General features: G+C 44.8%; 1 protein-coding gene across 1 annotated transcript in view; it reads right to left on the bottom strand.

Annotated features, from left to right (window-relative positions):
- Positions 1-1481, bottom strand: part of LOC124794990 (cadherin-23) — a 479297-nt gene extending 477816 nt beyond the window's left edge. Inside the window, exon 1 of the mRNA XM_047258737.1 lies at positions 1441-1481. The gene's annotated coding sequence lies outside the window, so the exon portion shown is untranslated. The remainder of the gene's footprint in view (positions 1-1440) is intronic.
- Positions 1482-18899: the final 17418 nt, after the last annotated feature.

Here is an 18899-nt window from a genome sequence, read left to right as displayed (position 1 = left end):
GCTATAAACAAAAAGCACACCAGAACCGTTAAAAAACAATTTTTAACGCAACTACTGTGCTATTACTTCACATCGGCATTCTTCAGAAACATTTGCTGAAACTGATGAACAAATATCTAAATGACAAGATTGGTTTTTGCGGTGGGTGGAGACGTGTGAGGCAAATGCTGACGTAATCGGCGCTCAGTGCTACCAACAGAAACTGGGGAGTTTAACTTCACGACGCAGTTTTAACTCTTCGACTGCTAATTCGCTGGTGTTCGCAGAAATGAAAAAAACCGGGAAGTTGGCATGAAGTGTGCCTTAAAATCCGATATGTGGCGAAACCGAACGACGGACCCACCGCACACGTTTTATTGTGCCACTTGAATGCAGTTACCATTGTTAGCAAAATGGCTATCATCAATCATGAACGTGTACCGTTTTCCTTTCAGATCTTGCTCTAAGAGGGATAAGCAGGCTGCTAGCTTCTTGATGTACAGAATATATAATAATAAATCAGTACTTAAATATACAGCTATAAAACTGGGAGTGTATTAACAATGTGCAACCGATAATTTTTTTGGACGGTACGTCGATATTTTTCCGTCAATGCATCTTCTTTTTCGGGAAAAGTCTCTCCATGTAACTACGCAAACTGTATCTCTGTGCGTATAGCTATGTAGAACTTATTACTTATCATCATACTTCGTGTACATATTTCAGAATATGGAATGGCCATAATGGCCATATAAAACAGATAGTGGGAGAAGCAGACATAAGACTCATCGGAAGAATCTTAAGGAAATGTAACTCATCCACGAAAGAAGTGGCTTATAAGGCGCTAGTTCGTCCGATTCTTGAGTATTCTGCTTCTGTCTGAGATTCGTATCAGGTAGCACTGATAGAGGAGATAGAGAACATGCAACGAAGAGCGGCGCGTTTCGTCGCGGGATCGTTTAGATGGCGAGAGAGCGTCACGGAGATGGTAAACAAACTCCACTGGCAGACGTGACAAGAGAGACGTTGTGCATCATGGACATCTTTACTATTGAAATTTCGGGACAGCACTTTTCAGGAGGTGTCAGACAACATATTAAACATATTACTTCCCCCCACATACAACCTGCATATTGGCCAGGAGGAGAAAATTCGAGAAATTGCAGCCTATACAGAGGCTTATCGACAATCATTCCTCCCACGCACTATTCGCGAGTGGAACAGGGTTGGACTGATCAGATAGTGGTACCGAAAGTACCCTCCGAAACACACCATTAGGTGGCTTGCGGAGAATGGTATAGATGTAGAATATCCTGTACTCCAAGAATAGTGGAGGACCCAGAACGAAACCTTGTGGTACCGCCCGACAACGGGTCGCGCCAGCCAGATCTCTGCTTGCCAGTATTGGATGACAATTATTGTTGTCCCTGAAATAGCGCGCAGAGCAGCGTAGAGACTCACCGCGGGAGCAGCAGAGGCGGGTTGCGGGCTGGCTGCTGCTTCGGCGGCGGCGGCGTAACTTCCCTGTGCTGAGCGCTGCACTGCGCGGCGCGTCCTCTCCGGCTGGCGTCAGACGCGCTACTGCCACTGGCCCGCGGTTCGCGCTGGCGGTCGCCTGCAGTGGGCGCACGCCGCGATTTGGAGCCCGGGGCCAGCGGACTGGCACACGCGCCGCGCCTCGCCGCGCTAACCCCCTGCCGGAAGCGTCGCAGACAAGCTGCAGGTGCCGCCGGCAGCGCGAGCTGCTAGACACAATTCTCTTACTGCCACACCGAAAGCAAGGTGTACATCTTCTTCCTCATTTTGTCTGGAAGCTCATATACATCTACATAGTACTCCGGAAGCCACACAATAGTGTGTGACGGAGGGTATTTCTGCAACCACAAACTATATCTCCCCCTACCGTGTTCCACTCCCGAATGGTTGTGGATAAGCCTCTGTATTGGCTCTAATTTCCCAAATTTTCTCGTCGTCGTCATTATGAGAGATGAATGTGGGAGGAAGTAATATGAGCAAGGATCGGAAGGCAATGTACAATAATTTTTTCCTCGCCTGGTAATGCAGCTGGAATGTTGAAATTTCACGACGACATACTTTGAAGTTTGCGCTACAGAGGGTGTTTTGTTTTCATGTGCATCTCTAGCGAGAGAAGCGTGGACTACGAAACAAATACGGTGCGCATGTAACTATCTCCAACTCGTAAAGGGTAGCTTGGGGTAGTTCAATATTTGTGGGCCAAAGGACTTAAACGGAGTGAAATTCACAAGGACGTTCATCGCTTGTATGGGGACGACTGTATGGATTGTAGCAATGTCTCCAGGTGGTGCGCAGGCCCGGATCTGAGGGTGAAGGGAGGGGTATCTGCCCTTGGCGACGATTTCAGGGGGCGCTAAATTCATATTCGTGAAGAAAAATCTTTTTTTCACAAAGCGCCTAGCGTCCAGTGGTCGTTGGTCTATCGATTATTAATAAGATTTTAAAATCCTGTTGGTTTTTGAACATTTTTGAAAACATTATAAGTTGATGTCTGAACGAATGATAAGTCGGTTTTTGAATGAGTGCACAGTGTAAGTGATGTCTCTACCAGGGGAATCCTCGTCGCATCAACAAATAAAACGCTTTCCTGCAGACAAAAAAGGGACGGAGCTATACGAGCCGAGCCGAATAAACCCTAAGGGGTGAGTATCAATTGCTGTTCGTTTAAGTGATTAATTGAGTGTACGAATAACAAGCGTTGTTATAATTATTAGCGAAATCCATAGATTCAGAGTGTCAGTGTGGAAATGAACGACTAATAGGAATAACCGGTAAGAAAGATTACGTAGTATCTTCTTGGTGTATCCAAGAAAATGAAATTATGACGGAAAATTTTTGCCAGATCTCTACACTACTAAGGGCCAGTTGTACAGTCCCTGGTTAGCAGCCGCTTATGTTCTACTCTCGGAACAGCGCGAAAAATGCGTTGTACGAACACGTAATAACGCCTAAGCGGAGAATAAATGCGGGATAACTAAAAAGGTATTACTGGCAGTGTTAGTGAAGTTAACCGGAGAATAAGTTTTGACAATGACAGAATAGCTATAAAATCAGTCATGACGAGATTGTCTCATAGAACGAGGAAGGAGAAGAAACGGGGACTTCACACAAATTATACGGAAGACTATGACGATTCTAAATTTATATAAAAATTTCGTACTAGTACTACTTTCCTGTCTCATACTTGAAAAACTGGATCTTATGAATGAAATGTGAAACTGTTTCCTAACATAAAACTTTTTGCTTGTAATGGGCCTCATAGGCATTTGATATTGGTATCTCGTGAATTATGTTCTGTCGTGTTATTTATGTAAATGAGTTAGATAAAAATGATCATTTGTGACAGAACAATATCGCTTATTTGGTGTGCGTTACAATAGCTGCAATATTAGAAAGGCCTATTTCGTTTTATCTAGCACGCACTGACAAAATAGACCTATTCAAATCTAGAAACCACACCATTCATTGATACTATTCGTATTAATAGCTTTTTCGGTATTTTACAACGACACTTGGATTTTTCATGTAGCAAAATGTTTGACAGGTTTTGGTGAGGTAATAGATTCCTTAGCAGAAAGGAAAGCACGCCGTACAAAGCTGTAGCTAGACAAGAGAGAAAAAGATGATGAGACCTAAGGGTTGAAGAAATGTTTACTGTCTTGCTTGTCTCTTGTCTTTATTGGTTTTATGTTTCCTCTAATCAACTTTATGTCACACAAAAGGGGAAGTTACTAGCTAACAGGCATTAAGGAGTGCAAATTTTCTGAAGAGTCCTTATTCTCCCAGTTACAAATAATCCTACCCAGTATTAATTGTGAGTTATTTTTAAGGGGGAGGATGTCTAACCGGCCGACTGGGGGTTGTAGAGACACCCCAGGACATTTTAATTTCCACTGCCCCGAATATAGGCTTGATCGCTTCCATTACAAAATATACACGCTTGAATTCCACAGAGCGAAATACAGTAATGTACGATAGAAGAATGCTGTGTGAAGAGGCGTGGCACTGGACTTCGGCGCACCTAAACCTAAATAACACGTCTTACATTTCCTCGAACATATATATCAAACTCTTCAAAAAGACGTGCGCTACAAAATGAACATATTTTTCTACAAACAATCCTGTCGGAGGAACATCCGCAACTGAGGTTGAAAATACCTCTACAGTTGGAAGGTTCTTTTTATGTAACACACGACGGGTTTCGTGCTCTTATACGGCCATCTTCAGGTGTTGTAACTTGGTGCTGTGATCCCGAGCGCCACGGTGGACGTGTACAAGACGCGGTGTGCTACCAACGAGCCGATGATGGGCACATAAGAGCCCGAAACCGGTAGTGTGTTAAATGAAAAGAACCTTACAACCGCAGCGATATTTTCAAACTATGGAACATATTTTTGAAAAATCGATTTTTTAAAATTTTTGACGTCCTGTCCAAAACGCTCGATTAGGAGAGGGCCGGGGCGCCACGATTAGGTTTTTGCCCCGGTTCGAAAATATCGTAGATCCGGGGCTGGTGGTGTGTATTCTTCCAGGAGGTGTAGTGGGACGCGAAATTGAAGCGTCACCCATCCAGCAGTGTCAGCCCAGTTTGCAGGTGAATATAAGTTTAATTTAGTGTTTTGTTTTTGTATTTTGTAATATTTGTAATGTTTGTGAATTATGGCTCAAAAATGGTTCAAATGGCTCTGACCACTATGGGACTTAACGTCTGAGGACTGATGACCTAGAACTTAGAACTACTTAAACCTAACTAACCTAAGGACATCACACACATCCATGCCCGAGGCAGGATTCGAACCTGCGACCGTAGTGGTCGCGCGGTTCCAGACTGTAGCGCCAGAACCGCTCGGCCACTCCGGCCGGCTTTTGTGAATTATCTAAAGTTGTATTTATTTTTATGTTTCATGTACGGAGAGGGTGGCGCAACGAACGGAGACAGCATCTTCACTGCCGGGACCAGAGAGAAAATTGTTGGCCACTATACGTCGCGGGTCGACAGCCAAAGAGCAACAGAAGATCCTGAAACCGAGTTGTTGCGTCGTGCTTCTAAAAACTGGAAAAATAAGAATTTGTAATGTTTTTACAACAATGACGTCGTAGAAAGTTTAATCATGTTATAAATGTTCAGTTCTATTTTGTCAAGACTCAGGTTCACGTCTATATGTAGTATATAGGAAGATAATAAACTAGTGTATACTACAAAAGTTTAAATACGTGTTCCGAAAATTTATTTATGAAGAATTGTATTAAGGAAGAAGCATTACTGATTTATTTGACAAGATTATTAATTTTGACAACGTTCATCGCGAGTTTGAGTCTTAAAAGTTTATTCAATGTGGTTTTAATATTTATTAAAGCAGATAACTTGCATTAATATAATGTCTGAGAAGAAACAAACGACATCTAAATTGAAAAAAGTTTGCGCAGACCAATTGGACTGAGTGACGTAATTCTGCGCATACGACTCAAATGATGATGTTTTAATTACAGTTTCGTTCAAGAACCATTCAGAGACAACTTTAAAAGAATTTAAATAATTTTGAAGTGTTTTGTAACTGACGTAGGTGACGAAGTCTGCAAATGGTCATATGACAAAAGAAAATCATTTATACAAAACTTACGTCGTTACACTACACCGTGGCGACCTTATAAACAGGACTTGTGTGCAACTAAGGCACACAGGTACGAGACAATTAAAACATCAAGAGTCCTTCGGAAGTCAACGCGAGTCTTCGTGGAGCCTTCACCAGCCAGCGGCGACTTCGCGGGTGTGGGCATCTGACGGAGCGCAGCCAAGCAGTACGATCACGCAGTTATTCCACGAGAAGGCGCATCTGTTGGGCAGCAGCTGAACGCTGCAAACCCCGACAACCTTCCTCTCCCTAAACTAACAGGCCCAGTACGTCAGCTGGGGGGCGTTCCTCCGGCTGGTATTAGAGGTGTTGCTGAGGGCTTCGCCTGTCTACGGTGCGGCCGGGCGTGGTTGCGGCCAGTGACGTCTCCGGTGTTCGACTCAGCGTACTGCCGGTTGCGGAAGAGGGGTCGCAGCATCTCAGCGGCTGCATCGACGGCGGTTACTTCTGCAGCCCGTAGCAGCACACTGATCATCGAGAACTACTACAAACTACAATATTAGTCAAAATATCCACGGGTGTGCTGCCGGTCTATAGTGTCCAACGGGCACAATATTTCGGCGATCATACATGTCGCCATCATCAGGTGAACTGACGGACTGAGCTCCTTTGAACGTGCCGGCACGGAGATCCGTACGCTATGGCTGCTCAGAGGGAACTGGGTTCGGTCGCGGCGGCGGCCGATTTAAATACCCTCCGCCCGCGGCGCGCTCCCTCCGCCGTCCGCGCCCCGCGCCACGGTCGCGCGGTGGAACAGATTGCGACGGCGTCTGAGATGACGTCGGAGTGATGGCTCTGTCCGCCGTGGTCGTCACAACTATACGTTTGCTCGATTTACTCTTGATTAACCCGATCGCTGGTTCCCAAGCCTTGCTAAGATTATAGCCACAGTCTCGGTTTATGAGGTCGTCATTGGTGCGAATTTCGATGGCCTCTCTAACAACGCTGTCCCAGTATCTCGACGTCTGTACCAGAATCCTCGTGCGGTCATATTCCATGGCGTGATTTTCCGACAAACAATGTTCAGCGACCGCCGACTTGCTCGGATACATCAGGCGAGTGTGCCTCTGGTGTTCACGGCATCGATCCTCGACGGTACGCATCGTCTGACCAATATACGACTTGCCACATTGACACGGAATCTGGTACACGCCGGCCTTCCTCAAACCGAGGTCATCTTTGGCGCTCCCCACCAGTGCACGAGTTTTATTTGGAGGACAAAACACAGTTCCGACCCGGTGTTTCTTCAGAATGCGAGCGATTTTCCCCGAGAGTGCGCCTGTGTATGGAATAAATGCAGTGCCTACCTCCTCCCTCGTGACTTCATCCGTCTCAAGAGGTTGTGCCGCAGTGGTTGGGCGGAGAGCACGTTGAATCTGCCACTCTGAGTACCCATTTTTCCGAAATACAGTTCTCAGATGTTCCAATTCCTGGGGTAGACTCTCTGCGTCAGAGATAGTGCGCGCCCTATGTACTAGAGTTTTAAGTACCCCATTCCTCTGTGAAGGGTGGTGGCAGCTGTCTGCGTGCAAATACAGATCAGTGTGCGTAGTCTTCCGATACACCCCATGACCTAGGGTGCCGTCAGCCCTTCTCTTGACCAAGACGTCGAGGAAAGGTAATTTACCTTCCGTTTCAGTCTCCATAGTGAATTTGATGTTGGGGTGTATGGAGTTTAGATGTGTGAGGAAGTCAAGGAGTTTATCCATACCATGTGGCCAGATGACGAACGTGTCGTCCACGTAACGGAAAAAGCAAGTAGGTTTCCATACGGATGACGACAGGGCTTCCTCCTCGAAGTTCTCCATGTACAAATTCGCTACCACCGGTGAGAGTGGGCTACCCATGGCGACTCCCTCCGTTTGTTCGTAGTATTCTCCATTAAAAAGAAAATACGTGGAAGTCAAGACATGCCTAAAAAGTTCAGTGGTCTTCTCGTCAAATTTCTGACTAATCAATTCTAGTGACTCTCGCAGGGGTACCCTCGTAAACAAGGAAACGACGTCAAAACTCACCATGATATCTGACTCATCCAACCTGAAGCAGTCAAGGCGTTCAACAAAATCCACGGAATTACGGATGTGATGAGGGCATTTACCCTCATAAGGACTTAATATTCCCGTCAGGTATTTGGCCAGCAAATATGTAGGTGCCCTGATGTTGCTGACAATGGGGCGTAATGGTATCCCCTCTTTGTGAACCTTCGGGAGTCCATATAGTCTAGGCGGTACCGGACCTTGGGGTAACAATTTCTTAGCGTCACCCTCCGGTAAATCTGCGTCCTTGAGAAGCGCCCTCGTCTTGTTCTCCACCTTCTTTGTAGGGTCAACGCTGATCTTCCGGTAGGAATCGTCATTTAGCAGGCTCTGCATCTTATCAGTGTAGTCCTTATGGGAGACAACAACTGTAGCATTGCCTTTGTCAGCCGGTAAGACAACAATTTCAGAGCGCTCCCTCAGATCACGAATGGCCGCCCTCTCTTTACTGCTGATATTTGACTTCATCGGCTTGGATTTCGTCAACGCACGACAAGTTTCACGACGTATTTCCTCGGCTGATTCTGGCGGAAGTCGAGCTGCAACCTGTTCAACAGCACTAACAATTTCTGCGACTGGAGTGAACTTGGGGGTGGGAGCGAAGTTGAGACCTTTCTGCAAAACCGGTGGTAGCGAATTTGTACATGGAGAACTTCGAGGAGGAAGCCCTGTCGTCATCCGTATGGAAACCTACTTGCTTTTTCCGTTACGTGGACGACACGTTCGTCATCTGGCCACATGGTATGGATAAACTCCTTGACTTCCTCACACATCTAAACTCCATACACCCCAACATCAAATTCACTATGGAGACTGAAACGGAAGGTAAATTACCTTTCCTCGACGTCTTGGTCAAGAGAAGGGCTGACGGCACCCTAGGTCATGGGGTGTATCGGAAGACTACGCACACTGATCTGTATTTGTACGCAGACAGCTGCCACCACCCTTCACAGAGGAATGGGGTACTTAAAACTCTAGTACATAGGGCGCGCACTATCTCTGACGCAGAGAGTCTACCCCAGGAATTGGAACATCTGAGAACTGTATTTCGGAAAAATGGGTACTCAGAGTGGCAGATTCAACGTGCTCTCCGCCCAACCACTGCGGCACAACCTCTTGAGACGGATGAAGTCACGAGGGAGGAGGTAGGCACTGCATTTATTCCATACACAGGCGCACTCTCGGGGAAAATCGCTCGCATTCTGAAGAAACACCGGGTCGGAACTGTGTTTTGTCCTCCAAATAAAACTCGTGCACTGGTGGGGAGCGCCAAAGATGACCTCGGTTTGAGGAAGGCCGGCGTGTACCAGATTCCGTGTCAATGTGGCAAGTCGTATATTGGTCAGACGATGCGTACCGTCGAGGATCGATGCCGTGAACACCAGAGGCACACTCGCCTGATGTATCCGAGCAAGTCGGCGGTCGCTGAACATTGTTTGTCGGAAAATCACGCCATGGAATATGACCGCACGAGGATTCTGGTACAGACGTCGAGATACTGGGACAGCGTTGTTAGAGAGGCCATCGAAATTCGCACCAATGACGACCTCATAAACCGAGACTGTGGCTATAATCTTAGCAAGGCTTGGGAACCAGCGATCGGGTTAATCAAGAGTAAATCGAGCAAACGTATAGTTGTGACGACCACGGCGGACAGAGCCATCACTCCGACGTCATCTCAGACGCCGTCGCAATCTGTTCCACCGCGCGACCGTGGCGCGGGGCGCGGACGGCGGAGGGAGCGCGCCGCGGGCGGAGGGTATTTAAATCGGCCGCCGCCGCGACCGAACCCAGTTCCCTCTGAGCAGCCATAGCGTACGGATCTCCGTGCCGGCACGTTCACAGGAGCTCAGTCCGTCAGTTCACCTGATGATGGCGACATGTATGATCGCCGAAATATTGTGCCCGTTGGACACTATAGACCGGCAGCACACCCGTGGATATTTTGACTATCAAATACGCCGGGAGAAACTCAAGAATCACATACAATATTAGTGTCCGGTGAGTCCGTTTTAAGTTGGAAGTGGAGTGTTGTACATAGGGAGTGTGCTTTTAATAGGATTGTTGATTACAAGTCTGCGTGTGTAACTAGTTAATATCTTACAATAATGTCGGGAAGTGAAATGTCAGACGAAGAGCAATCTGTGTCCGATGGGAGCATGAGATCCCTTTTTAGGGCGATCGCTAAATTAAAACAATCTAACGGGGATTTTTTAGCTGAATTAGAACAATCTAACTTTCATCTGCTTGGTTTCATGAAGAAATTCATGGCTGGCCAAATCCTTGCGACAGATGCAGGAGTGAAATCAGCATACTTCAATCAAACGGACTTCTTCGAACAGGGCATATTGAAATTGGTACCACGATGGGAGAAATATTTTGAGAACATTTGTGACTAGGAGGAAAAGTAGGTAAAAGATGTAAGTTTACTTTTGATTTTTTTGTTTTGTTACCTTTTAAACTTTTCGATAGTAAAACTATTGTGCATTACTACCTGATTTTCCCTTGTATGTTGTCCGACTGTTTCCGAAAAGTGCTCTCTCGAAATTTCAATAGTAAACGTCTCGGCAATGTGGAATGCTTGTACTGTGACGTCTGCCTCTGGAGTTTCTTGAGCATTTCGGTAACTATCTCGCTCCGATTAAACGATCTCATGACGAAACGTGTTGCTCTTCGTTGGATCTTCTATCCGTCCAACCTGGTCAGGATCCAATATCGATGCCGCGCGGGATTAGCCGCGCGGTCTAGGCGCTGCAGTCACGGACTGTGCGGCTGGTTCCGGCGGAGGTTCGAATCCTCCCTCGGGAATGGGTGTGTGTGTTTGTCCTTAGGATAATTTAGGTTAAGTAGTGTGTAAGCTTAGGTACTGATGACCTCAGCAGTTAAGTCCCATAAGATTTCACACAAATTTGAAAATCCAATATCGATCAACAATACTGAAGAACCGGTCCAACAAGCGCCTTATATGCCATTTCCTTCGTGGATGAATTACATTTACTTCATATTCTTCCTATGAATTTAAGTCTGACATCCGCTTTTCCTACTGTGTGATCAGAAGTATCCGGACACCGCCAAAAACATACGTTTTTCATATTATGTAGATTGTGCTGCCATCTACTGCCAGGTACTCCATATCAGCCATCTCAGTAGTCATTAGACATCGTAAGAGAGTGGGATGGGACGCTCCGCGGAACTCACGGACTTCGAACGTGGTCAGGTGATTGGGTGTCACTTGTGCCATATGTCTGCACACGAGATTTACACACTCCTAAACATCCCTAGGTCCACTGTTTCCGATGTGATAGTGAAGTGGAAACACAGGAATTCTAAACTGCATCAGGATCCACTGGAAGTACTATGACAGTTAGGCGGGAGGTAAGAAAACTTGGATTTCATGGTCGAACGGCTGCTCATCAGCCACACATCACGCCGGTAAAGGCCAAACGACGCCTCACTTGGTGTAAGGAGCGTAAACTTTGGACGACTGAACAGTGGGAAACGTTGTGTGGAGTGACGAATCGCGGTACATGATGTGACAGTCAGATGGCAGGGTGTGGGTATGGCGAATGCCCGGTGAATGTCATCTGCCAGCGTGTGTAGTGCCATCAGTAAAATTCGTAGGCGGTGGTGTTATGGTGTGGTCGTGTTTTTTCATGAAGGGGGCTTGCACTCCTTGTTGCTTTGCGTGGCACTATCACAGCACAGGCCTACATTGATGTTTAAAGCACCTTCTTGCTTCCCACTGCTGATGAGCAAATCGGGGATGGCGATTGCATCTTTCAACACGATCGAGCACTGGTTCATAATGCATGGCCTGTGACTGAGTGATTACGCGACAGTAACATCCTTGTAATGGACTGGCCTGCAAACAGTCCTGACCTGAATCCTATAGAACACCATTGGAATGTTTTGGAACGCTGACTTCGTGCCAGGCCTCACCGACCGACATCGATACTTTTCCTCAGTCCAGCACTCTGTGAAGAATGGGCTACCATTCCCGAAGAAACTTTCCAGCACCTGATTGAACGTATGCCTGCGAGACTGGAAGCTGTTATCAAGGGTAAGGGTGGGCCAACACCATATCTAATTCCAGCAGTACAGATGGAGGGCTACACGAACTTGTAAGTCACTTCCATCCATGTGTCGGGATACTTTTGATCATATAGTGAATGTGGTCATTGCACTTAAAGTTGCTCTGGATAGCTACTCTTACATTTTTTACAGTAGATACTGTTTCCGGCAGTTTCTCATCAACAGTGTAGCTTCATGGTAGTGGCTTTCTTTCCCTATGTACACGCAATATGTTACATGTATTTAGGTTCAGGGTAGCCTTCCAGAACCTGCATCTTACATCAATCCTCTGCAGGTCATTCTGCAAAGCGATACTGTCTTCTGGCGATGCTACTTTGTTGCAGACAATCGCATCTTCTGCCAACAGCCGTAAAGAGTATTCGACGTTTTCTGCTGGATCATTTATATACATTTTAAAAAATAACATTCCCATCACACTTCCTGTGGGTACTCCGAAAACTATCTTTACATCTGTCGATTTTGCTCCGTTGACAGCGATGTGTTGAGTCCTATCTCCAAGAAAGTCTTGAATCCAGTCGCAAATCTGTGCCGGTACTCGATAAGCTCATACTTTCGCCACTAAACGGCAGTGCGGGATGGTATCAAATGTGTTCTTGAAGTCAAGGAACACGGAATCAACCTGAGCGCTTTTGTTTACAGCGCTACGTATCTCGGGGAGGAAGAGAACGAACTGAATTTCGCAAGACCCCCGTTTGTGAATCCATGTTCGTTTTCATAGGGGATATTTTTGTTCTCCAAAAACATCATGATTCTTGAGCATAAAACATGTTCCATAATTTTACAACAGATTGTTGTCAACGATATAGATCTTGAAAACGGGAATGACCTGCACTCTTTTCCAGTCGCTAGGTGCCATTCGTTCCTACAGGGATCTACGATAAACTGCAGCTAGAAGGGGAGCACGTTTTTTCGCATAAACTCTGTAGAATCTTATAGGAAACTTATTTGGTCCTGACTACAGTCGCTTAGTAGTGGAAAACCACTACTAAGCGACTGTAGTTACTTTCTGATCCGCGATCGGTTATAGCAAGATCTACCATTTCGACGTTCGTAAGACGATACAAAGGAGGGATTGCCTTACATCTTCCGGCGGTGACACAATTTTGGAACACCGAATTCAATATTTCAGCCCTCTTATCTTTCGTTTCGATGCCATATGGTATTTGGGTGAATGAATAGATGATTCCGAATAACTTAGTGAAAAAATGGTTCAAATTGCTCTGAGCACTATGGGACTTCTGAGGTCATCAGTCCCCTAGTAATTAGAATTACTTAAACCTAACTAACCTAAGGACATCACACACATCCATGCCCGAGACAGGATTCGAACCTACGACCGTAGCGGTCGCGCTGATACAGACTGCAGCGCCTAACTTAGTGATTTTGTATTAGGGCTTTTACTCAAATCGACTGACAAAATTTTGCTTTCTAAGTCATTGAAAGGCTCTGTTATTGCTCTCTACACGCTCAATTTCGCTTCGTTCAGCTTTTGTTTGTCAGCTAGGTTCTGACTTTTCTCGAATCTGAGATGAAGCTCTCATTGTTTACGTAGCAGCCCAGGATCGCTTGCCATGAAGGGCAACAAAATGGGGCGCAGAGCATAGCCGACGTATCGTTGCGCTGAAAGTATGCCGCGGATGGCTGCCAAACGAGTCCTCCTATGAAAAGAAATGGCAACCCAGAGAGAGCAGCTGGGTGATGACATTTAGGCTGGTGTCCATCGCAGTCAGGAGTGTCTCCATACACGTCTCCGGCCTGGAATCTCATGCTCTGGTGTAGGACTGTCCCGCTTTGTACTGAGGCCTGATGACCAGCAAAGAGTATCTGTTGCTTGTCTTTGTGCTTGCCAAACCATACATTTGCCAGAAAAGTCGCCAGCTCTCTCCCCACTTGAAAACGTTACGAGAATTATGTGCAGGGCCCTCCAACCAGCTCTGGAATTTGACAGTTTAACGTGCCAATTGGATAGAATTTGGCACGATATCCCTCAGGAGGGTATCCAACAACTCCGTCGATCAGTGCCGAGCCGAATAACTCCTTGCATACGGGCCAGAGGTGGACCAATGCGTTATTGACTAGCACAATATGTGAAGCTCTTTCTCTTGAATGAATCATCCAATTTTTCTGAAATTGTAATCACTTGTTTGTCTGTACATGTACATCATATCTACCGATTTCTGTTCAACACGGATAATTTCTTCGTGATGCGTCGTTCTTTTTTATTTTTTCTTAGAGTACATATAATTTGTCATTAGTTCACGTTATCAGTGAAAGAGAGTCGGTGTTTTGGGAATTCAGAGCACAGAGTGAGGAGTGCTTCGATAGTTAGGAATTAGCTGTCATATTAAGTAAATTTATGGCGTTCGCTGGAGCAGGGGCGCTGCTTTATCAGTGCAGGCTAATGGAATACTACGAATGCAGAGTCATCGTTGGTAGTTAAATTGTATGATCCAGGTGCTGCAAAGCATTATCAAAAGTAGTTATATGGGTCTGCAGAGTATCAAAAGGCGTGTGAGGAGGGCTGGAGGCCGAACCCCACAGCAATTTTAGTAATGTGAGGGATAGTTATGTTGCTTTATATAGTGTTTAAATACTGAACTAATATGGCAGGTAAGTATCTACTCAGAGATAGCTGAAACCTTTAATAATTCTAATTTCGGTTGAGGTTAACAGAAAATAAAGAGAGAAACTGATGATAATGACGTGTTACATAGTATATATGAGGAAAGTAACTATACTATTTAAACGAGTTACACTGTAAGAAGTTATGAAGTAGAAATGATATTATATAGTGTGTAAGACAGTAGCCACTGAACACTAACACGAATAACGAAAGACAGAATTTATGTGAGAAAACAAATTATAATGGCTCTGAGAACTATGGGACTTAACATCTATGGCCATCAGTCCCCTAGAACTACTTAAACCTAACTAACATAAGGACATCACACAACACCCAGTCATCACGAGGCAGAGAAAATCCCTGATACGCCAGGAATCGAACCCGGGAACCACATACATTTGTTACAATATTTTGACTTATGTGAAAGTTGCTTGGAACAATGTCAATTGAATTTGTGGAAAATAAGCAATTAGCTATTCCTTATTTCGGCACTAAAAAAATCGTAAAAATTTGAGACATATACCCGTGCTACAATTCAAAAAATGTTCAAATGTGGGTGAAATCTTATGGGACTTAACTGCTGAGGTCATCAGTCCCTAAGTTTATTCACTACTTAACCTAAATTATCCTAAGGACAAACATACACACCCATGCCCGAGGGAGGACTCGAACCTCCGCCGGGATCAGCCGCATAGTCCACGACTGCAGCGCCTAAGACCGCTCGGCTAATCCCGCGCGGCGTGCTAGAATTGTTTTCCGTTTATATATTATTTTAATGAACAGTATTTTACTGAAAAATTCTTTTCGTGTGTTACGTAAAAACACACATTTGAGATACGTATGACCACAGTGCGTGATCTACCGTTATAACTAAAAAGAAATTTTATGTTAAATTTTAGTATTACAAATTTTAGTATTACTTACATTTATAAGTTTTACTTACATTTGCAAGTTTTTCTCTCAATATATTTTTTTAGGCTGAGAGAGATCTCTCTACAGCACAAGAGGTCAATGATGCATATTTTATCGACATAATTGCTTATGGTCCCCAATAGAATCCAGCTTCGAACTTCTCTCCCTGAACAATGGCGGACACTTTCTTCATATCTTCTTTTCCTGGATTTATGAAAAGAATATTACTTAATTTAGTTACCCATGGTGTACCTAATGAAGGAGGTAATGACTCCAGATACATCTGCGCCTCGCAGATCACGTGTACAGAGTCTTTCAGACGCAGAGATGCGGACTCTAGCCGTTGAGCTGCAACAGGAAGATGCTGAAAGTGATCTCTTAAAATTGGCAAAGATGCAACGTTCTTGTTATTCTTAAGAACAGTCTGGTCTTTTTCATTGAAATCTGACTTACTAGAGCCGAATATGTCTACTGCCTCTTTGAGTTTTTGGTAGTGTTGGGTATAATATAAAACTGTCAATAGCCAGGTGCACCAACATGTAATTATGGTTTCAGTTGGGAGGGAAACGTTTGGTGCTATTTTGTTAAAAGAGAGATACTTCCTTAACAGAGAAACCGATACTGTTAGCCACAGAAAAATTATTTATGACCTCATCTGTTCGGCTCTGTAGGCCATGGGCAAGGCGGGAGCAGCGAATCATACTGGGACAAAATTCCTTCGGTGTTGCTCCCGCCTTTAAGTTACAGAATGTTCGGAAATTCCCATTACAAATTTCTAAGACTTGTCGAGGGGAATGAGTAGATAATAGTGTGAATTGGAACGTACCGTTTGCGTGCTACATCCATTTGGAGACAAGTTTGTAACGCGACCAGTTTTACAAGTAATCGATTAGGCGTGACCCAGTACGTCCCTTGTTTCCATGTTCCGCTCATTGATAGCCAAAGAAACCGCTCGTGTACTCGTTGACGGGTTCTCTTCAAAGTGATTCAGTACGGCCTCTTCCAGTTCGAACGTGCAGCGTTTGCTTGGAGAGCCACAATCACGTCTGCCGAGGGTTAAGATACGCTTTCTCGAAGCCGTTGTGTAATTCTGGCGAAAAGGATACGCGATGGAGTGGACGTTGTGGAGAACGATCCTGATCAAGGCGACATGCAGCTCTTCCATAAGAGTGAGCTTCACCATTCAGAAGGATCATGTCGGCGTATTGGTTCAAATGGATTTCGTGTTTAAACCATAATCAAGCTATCTGGCTGCGTTAGCTTTCCTTCAATACTGTTCACTGGCCACCGCGCTTTAGTTCAAATGGTTCAAATGGCTCTGAGCACTATGGGACTTGACATCTCAGGTCATCAGTCCCCTAGAACTTAGAACTACTTAAACCTAACTAACCTAAGGAGAGCACACACATCCATGCCCGAGGCAGGATTCGAACCTGCGACCGTGGCGGTCGCGCGGTTCCAGACTGTAACGCCTAGAACCGCTCGGCTACCCCGGCCGGCGTCGGCGTTTTCTGCAAATGTACATCCACAGACACTCACAGACACATGTATGAGGCCCGAACCAGGTCAGAGAGGTAGGATAGACGGCAAACGAAATCAACTGGTCCGACGTAACCACCCCGAACCATGACTATCATGTTGAATACTTATCTATCAAACATGTTTTCAAAAATGGTTCAAATGGCTCTGAGCACTATGGGACTCAACTGCTGAGGTCTTTAGTCCCCTAGAACTTAAACTAGTTAAACCTAACTAACCTAAGGACATCACAAACATCCATGTCCGAGGCAGGATTTGAACCTGCGACCGTAGCGGTCTTGCGGTTCCAGACTGCAGCGCCTTTAACCGCACGGCCACTTCGGCCGGCAAAACATGTTTTCAAACGGCTGTAGTACGAAGACGGTATGTTTCTGGACATGGGTTCCTATTCAAAACACTGTGTATATTTCCCTCTACAACTCCTAGAACTTTGTAACAATTATTCCGAACACCCTATTTATGCAGCTCAGTCCGTCACCAACAGAAAACATTTCTCACCCCTATCTCCTCCTGGCCAGAGGATGCGTAGAGCATCCCTGATGGTATTGCGATTCTTCTCCAACTCTTTACAAACGAGTAGGTGGGATTCTCCAAGTGCCATGGGAACTACTTGCCCCACCACGATATTACTGATAAACCTGCCACAACTGTCAGTGGTCTCGTCGACTGAGAGACAAATACAGTGGTCATATAGGTCTGTTTTAATGTCAACAGTAGCCTTCTCATACGTCTGTTTTAAGTAATTTTTGCGGAATGTCGAGACACTCATCTGGTATACTGCGGCCGCTGATACTCTCCAGGAAGCACTTAAAGTATGGTTCTTTAGCACGGTCCTTGGCACGTTGGCCAACATAAAGCATCACTCAAGTCTAGATTAAAGTTGTCCACTGCACTACTTATCACAGAGGAAATTAATGGTTTAATATATTGCTTATTCTTTCCTAATGACGCTCGTAATGTGATCTGCAGGATAAATTAAAAAAAAAATGGTTCAAATGGCTCTGAGCACTATGGGACTTAACAGCTGTGGACATCAGTCCCCTAGAACTTAGAACTACGTAAACCTAACTAACCTAAGGACATCACACACATCCATGCCCGAGGCAGGATTCAAACCTGCGACCGTAGCAATCGCGCGGTTCCGGACTGCGCGCCTACAACCGCGAGACCACCGCGGCCGGCATAAATTAAAACAACCGAAAGCTAGGGAGAGGGCAGTAACGTGAGAAAGTAATCACGTAAAATGTCAACTTCAGCTTAATCGTATATGCATGTCTGTAAACTAATTTTAAATTTCGATGTTAAAATCTGTGGGAAGAAGAGCACTCAGAAGACTGGTAGATAGAACGCGTTTATATATATATATATATATATATATATATATATATATATATATATATATATATATATATATATTGCCAGGCTTGGAAAAAAAATTTTTTGGCCATCTATTGTAAAACCGGAGTATTCTCAAATGCATTGCCGGAAAAGACCAATTTTTGAAGAGTTCAGTTTAGACACGACAAAATAACACTTAATAGCGATCGCACTATACTATGCGAGTCGATTCTTCGCACGACTTTAGTTCGTAGCTACAAAAATAGAATCAAGTGGCACCGAATTATTCGTTCATGTATTTCTCTATTATTGGATGACACTTAAATAAAGGCTGGCTCTATTTGTCCCAAGGCAACGGCGTGTGGACATATTCTCAAAGCGACAATGGGGCGATAATGCGTCATACACAATGTTAATTTCAGTGCTGGCTATAGTTATTCCTTATATCTTCCGAACTACAAAAATAAGGCTCCAGACACATTATCGAGTTACAAAGACATCCAACATGGTACCATACATATTCTTGATTTCAGTGTAGTGCATATATCTATTTATTATGTCTTTTCTTAAAATGTGCAAAATCACATTATTGATTTTCCTTAGTATTAATTCAAAAAAATCTATTTAGAAATGGTATTTTCCTGCAAAAGTCCTCTTTCGTCCCTACTGTTTCTGTGAACGTCCTAATTTTAGCCCCTTTTAGGCCTTTAA

The sequence above is a fragment of the Schistocerca piceifrons genome, chromosome 4 (genome assembly GCF_021461385.2).
Source record: "Schistocerca piceifrons isolate TAMUIC-IGC-003096 chromosome 4, iqSchPice1.1, whole genome shotgun sequence".
NCBI classification, from domain to species: domain Eukaryota; kingdom Metazoa; phylum Arthropoda; class Insecta; order Orthoptera; family Acrididae; genus Schistocerca; species Schistocerca piceifrons.
The sequence above is the reverse complement of the archived record's forward strand: the minus strand, read 5'-3'. Positions and strand labels throughout refer to the sequence as shown.